Source organism: Mus musculus, chromosome 5, assembly GCF_000001635.26.
Source record: "Mus musculus strain C57BL/6J chromosome 5, GRCm38.p6 C57BL/6J".
Classification (NCBI taxonomy): domain Eukaryota; kingdom Metazoa; phylum Chordata; class Mammalia; order Rodentia; family Muridae; genus Mus; species Mus musculus.
This window is the reverse complement of record NC_000071.6, coordinates 138969840-138975919: the sequence shown is the minus strand read 5'-3', so window position 1 is coordinate 138975919 and position 6080 is coordinate 138969840.

Below are 6080 nucleotides of genomic sequence, written 5' to 3'. Positions count from 1 at the left end.
GAGAGTGGGGGCTGCCAAAGTGACAGACTGACTGTCTACCCTGGGCTCCTGCATGGAATGGGAATGGACCAGAGGGGATGGTCTTGCCTGCAAGCCTGAGAATACCCAGTGAGTGCCAAGGAGTGTCAGGCAGCCGTGAGCTGGGTATTTGTCACTGGATGTGTCAACATGGGCAGCTTGTGGCACAGTGGCCATCAGAGGTCCCTGTTGCCCACTGGCTGTGCTCTCTCCTGGAAAGTGAGGCTGTAGCCCCTCACCCTTCCTGAGCTTGAGTTGGGCACTGTCCAGGTGAATGGCATGATTCTGAGGCTGGAGGGCTGTGATGCAGCCCAGGCCTTTACCCTCCAGGCTGATCTACAGGAAGCCTCTTGGCCCAGTGTTACGTCCCTTAAATCAGGAGAGCCAGAAGCCTGGTGCTCATGGGAAATTCTACATATTATGAGGCCTGGCAGCCCTGACACATGGGAACTGGCCCATGGGCCTGTTTAGTGGCATCAATTCAATCCCACAAGACAAAGGCCCTGGATCTGCCCCACCCCTTTCCATAGGCACATCCCAGTGAGCTGGGCTGCTTTGGTGAGTTAATGGCCGGCTTTGTTACATTGTTACAAGTTGGCCCTATTGGGGCCTTTCTGTGGTGGTTTGCCTCTCCCCAAGCCCCACCTGTGTGTGGGGGCCGAGAGCATCAGAACTCTCCGGGGAGTCCCTCAGCTCCCCATTTTCCTGCTTTAACTAGTTTGATCCTGTTACCTTGAGAGTTCCCATGACCTTGAGCGTTGACTTTGATGGTTCTTTCTATGACCTTGGGGTTTCGTCCTGTGACCTTAGCTGTCTCTCTGTGAACCCAGTGACTAAATTTTCCTCAGTTAACTTCGCGTTTCCCCAGTGACCTTGAGTTCTGATTTTTGACCTTGAGGTTTCTTCCAGAACTGTGACGTTGAGTGGTCTGTTCTGCAATCTTGAGCTTGGGTGCCTGTAACCTTGGTCTTCCTTTCTGTGACTTTGAACCCGTGACCTTGAAGTTCATGACCTTGAGCCTTCCATCTAACAGGCTTCAGGATTCTTCCTGTGACCTTGAAAGTTCCTCTTTTGGCCTCGAGGTTTCTTTGGGATCCATGACGTCACACATTTCTTTCTGAGACTTGTGACCTTGATGCTTACTCCCGTGACCTTTCCTCCTGTGCTGTGTGCTCTTGCTATTTCTTCCTGGGTTGTGACCTTGACGATTTCTCCTGAGACCTTGGGGTTTTCTATGACCTTGAGCTTTGTGTCATGATCTTCAGGGTTTCCTCCCATGAGTCCTCTGGCCTTTTTCTGTCCCCACTGTGTAAGGCAGACCTGTTGGCTCCAAAGTCTCTGGTGTCTTCTGTGTCTTTGGGGTGTCACATCTGTCTCCCTGTCATCTGGCACAGAGCTGCTCTGTGTAGACAGGCACCTACACTTGCCCAGGGGCCCCGTATTTCATTGTGACTAGAGCTGGGCTTGTGAGATCTGTTCTTTCCTTGTCGGAGTCCTCTATCTTGGGGCTTCACCCTGGTCCCCTTCTATGGATGGGATGGAACTGGATTGGCATGGCATCTGCCTTCATCTCACCAGACCCAGCTCTTACAGCACCAGCTGATGCAGCTGGACCACTTCCTGGGTTCTCTAGCACAGTCCCATAGTTGAGACTCGAGGGCCATGAACTGAAAAGATTTTAGGTCTTCCCTGGCATGGGCTCCAGCACTGCCCTGCCCCCTTTCTCCTCATCGTCAAGTTCCCCTGTGAATTATGGGGAGGAAAGTTTGGCCTTGGTTAAGAGTCACTCTGCCTTAAAGATGTGGCTATACCCTCAACATACCCTGATCCCCCTAGGAGACTTCCTATATGGACATCATGGGGACATAGTTTGGGGGGCAGCCGAGAGGACTATGCTAAGGCTGACTTGCCTCCCTGGCCTCAGGAAATGGAAGCTGGGGCAAGCCCCATGTGAAGCGACTCCGGCTGGACCTAGGCTCAAGGGTCCTTTACTAATAAAGCTACATGGTGCAGAGAGACCGGTACCTGACTCCTCCCGGGAGACACACCCCAGGTGCTCACACTGCACATCAGAGAGAAAGCATGGCTTGAGTTCCAGCCGGAGGCCAACAGGACCCAGTGGGGGACACCTAGGGGTGCTACTTGTATTCATCCAAAGCTGGGAGACTGAGGTGTGCAGTGGGCCCTGTTTCTTTACCCAGGAAGCCTGGTGCTTAGCCAGGTGCTTTCCCGTTTCACTGAGACAGCCTCTAGGGACCACTGAGGCCAGGTTAGATGGTGGAGTATAGTCTATTCAGCCCTGCAGTGTGAGGTTGCCAGTGACTGAGGGGCTCAGGGAATGCTAAGGGCAGGATCTGAGCATGGTCACGTTGGATACATGATGCCCAAGTCCTGCGGTGGCAGGGGTGAGGGGTCGTCTCTGGACTGCAGCCAACTTGCAGCTGTTATCTAGTCTCAGGTGCTGGCACGCCTTAAAATTAGGTTTCTATTTCTTTGGTACAACACCATTGACCAAAAGCAATCTAGGGAGCAAAGGGTTTCTTTCAGTTTACGGTTATAGTCCATCCAGAGAAGTGAGGGCAGGAACTGATGCTGAGGCAGAGATAGCATCCACCCTGTGGATGGGCTTACCCACATCAGTCATCAATCAATGTACCACAGACCAATCTGGTGGGGGGGGGGCGTTTTCTAAATCGAGGTTCTCTCTGCTAATTTGACTCTAGCAAGACACTAGCCACCCCAAGGTGAGATACTCTACGATGCTGCTTCCGGGCCTGGGAGTGGTCTAAGTGCAGTTCCAGGTGCAATGCTTGTGTTGGATATTCTACTGTAACGCAGCCCAGATCTTACTCACCTTGGAATGCCTCCCTCCCCCTCCTCCCAGAGAGCTGTACCTTTGGGTCTCCATAGTAGGTTTCAGCATCCAAGCTGTAGATCTAACAGGCAGCCATGTTGTGATATTTTGTTTTTGGCTCCGATTATCAAGTTAAAAATAGTTTCATTCTTTTAAATGAACGTTGACGGCAATCAGAATCTAGGTAGCCCGGGACGTATAGCTTCAGGAGGCTGTCAAATACCAGTGTCCAGGCTGTGGGCCTGAAAGGACCCAGTGGCACTGAGTTGCTCGAGGACTTAAGTGCCCATCAGGAGCACCCTTTAACTGTTTAGGACTTGTATCCCCACCAGCAGAAGTGATAGTGGCTTTAAGATGGCTGCCAAGGTTTTGTGAGCTTATGAAGTTCTCTGAGAGGAAATACTGGAGATGGCCACACCTAGGTGTGCCTTGTTAGATCCTCCTCCCCTGACTGCTCAAGACCCACATGGACCCATTCCAGGCTTCCATGCCTGACAACATGGCCGCTCTGAGTTGACTGTGGCTATCTGGGCTGTAGATTTCTGGAGAATATGCAGACACGCTCAGAGTGTGTGTTGGGTGATGCTATCAGATAGAGTAAGGGCTACTTACAGTATCCACTTCTGTCTTGGGCTGGGGCTGCCTCAGTGTTCCCCACCCCCAGCTTCCGTCTAGCATCTTGGTACCCCACAGCCTTGTGCTTCTCAGACAGACAGACAGACATCTCTGTGCAGTCTTGCCCCCGCCTGGCTACCAGCTTTCATTCTCCGTGGATACTCATGGTACTTTGAACTTGAGTTATTCCTCCAGGTAAACCTCTAGGGAGTGGCCGTGTCTCTATAACATAGGAGTACACACTTTGGGGTCTGTCTGCTTCCCTGGTTGTCAGAAAAGGCAAAAGAGAAAGATCACTGTGTATCCCAACTTCCTGCCTATCCATCTAGAGATGTTGTTTCTGCTGGGCACATGACTCCCAATGCTGTTACCTGCTTTTCACTTATCACCAGAGTTTCAGGGTCCTGTGAACATCCCAGTTGCAGCATAGAACTATTCTAACAGTGCTGGCAAAGGCCATGACGGTCCCTGATCGGAGGTGGAAAGCTCCTTACTGGGATATTAGGGTGCATTGCCCTTGGAGCCCCCAAGGCAGAGACTAAGGGGTGGGTAAGTGTCTCTTACTGGGGGAAGATCCCAGCAAGGAGAGGAACAGCCAGCCTGGGGAAACTGAGTCAGCTTCTGAGGAGTCTCAGAACTGTCTACCCAAGGGTAAAGGTGTATTTATATACTATTTGGCATGCGGGCTTGGGTGAATTTAGCCTTGTGGTATCCTCAAGATTCCCTTCCCAGCCAAAGCAGCAGAGGCAAGAAGCTGGGGAAACCCAGTGGTTATCTCTCGAGCCTCCTGCCTGTGGCGGGGCTGAGTGGGGAAAGTACCCTGGGGCCCAGGAGCTATCCAGACTACGAGTGACATCACCTTGAGCGTGTGTGCCTTATGCTCGGCCCTTAGTTAGCTTTCCTGCCACACTGCTAACATGGCTACTCCTTACTTAAGGACTCTAGCCCGCCCATCGGCCCACCTTCCACAGAGCACCCAGATCACAGGCCGTGGCTCTACAGGCCACACCCCTTGCTCCTGCATCTCTCAGCTCCATTGAGGACATTGATGGCTCCTGGCAGTCTGACCAGGAACCTCTCCAGCTCCATCTTTGCCCCAGCCCTCGGCAACCTGACCATGTGGCTTGTCTGTGGCAGGGTAGAGTCAGTGAGAAAGCAAGTGTGGAGGCTGTTGGCTTGTGGCTCAGGCCAGGCAGACAGGTTCCTGACTCCAATCAGACCCTTACCAGGGCACGTCCATATGAAATGACAGGAGCATCCACCCTCCCTGACCCCCCTGTGCCTTTGGGCTTTCCCAGGGATGCTGCTGTGGCTAAGCTTGGTTTTCAGGTTCTGGGAAGATCTGGCCTGAGAAAGGGACCAGCCACCTCTGATTTGAAGATCTAAAAGTGAGTCAAGGAAGCAGTTACCTGGGAGCCACTGGCTCCCCTCCATCATCTTCAGCCTGCCGCTGAGAACTGGGCAGGAGAGTTCTGGATATCCCTGAGCTGATATTGTGATCTCAGGTGCTATCACGGTGAGCCAACCTTGAATAAACTTCCTTTTTGACTTCAGGATGCCCTATTGTGACCTTAAGTAACCCCACTGTGACCTTAGGTGACATCCCTGTGAGCTTGTGTGAATTCACCTTTACTTATCTCATTGTGGCCTTGGGCAACCCTTTGTAACCCTGCTGTGACCTGGGCTGGCTCCTGCTGGTTTGGGTCCTATGAAGACGCGCTGAGCAGGCTCATGGGTCCTCACCGTGACAGAGCATAGGGAGGTAGGGGAGGTCCATGCTTTAGTCCCTGTGCACATTTCCCTAGGACAGACTTGGGCTAGTCAGCCTTCAGAGAGGGTTCTGGAAATTTCTTCACACAGCACCTCTTAGTGTCCTGGGTCTCTGTTTATGTATTAGCACTAGAGCTTTTGCAAGGAGGGTGCGGGGTGGGGGTGGGGGTGGGGGGAAGGCTGGGATTCCCCAAGCATCTCTGAATAAACTCTGGCCCCAAGAGCCAAGTGTGCTCAAAGCTAGGTTCTTATTCCTGGGCGTGTCCTTCAGCATGCTTCATAACTCTGATTGGCCCTGGATGGGAGCCAGGCCCAGCTTGGCCCGGGAAGTAGCCATAGTATGCAAGAAACCTGCCACCTGCCCCCACCCCCAGTTGCCTGAGTCCACTCTCTTCCCTTCAGGCAGGCACTCAGACGAAGAAAATCATAAGAGTTCTACAGAATAAAACAGCCACTGTTTCCAGCCAAGCCTTTGAGTCGCCAAAATATGTGGAGTATTCGTGATTTGGCCCCTAGCCTGCAGCGTTCCTTGGAGGACTGACTAGAGGACTGCCCTGCCATGCACCAGGCATCCGGCTCCATAGTGCTTGTGGCCCAAGGTCCCTGCCTCTACTGGGGTGACAGAAGTCTCCTCTGTGCCCTGTCTTGCCCCTGAGCTGGGACAGGTGCTCAAAGTCGCTGTGCAAGAGCTGGAAGCCTGTATTCAAGGTGTATAAGGAACACACAGACAAAAACTTCACTCCAACCTCCCCCGGGGCAATCCCAGACGGGGCAGCCACCCTGCTGTTTCTGCAAGACCCTTGTGTTGTGCCAGTTTGGAGTG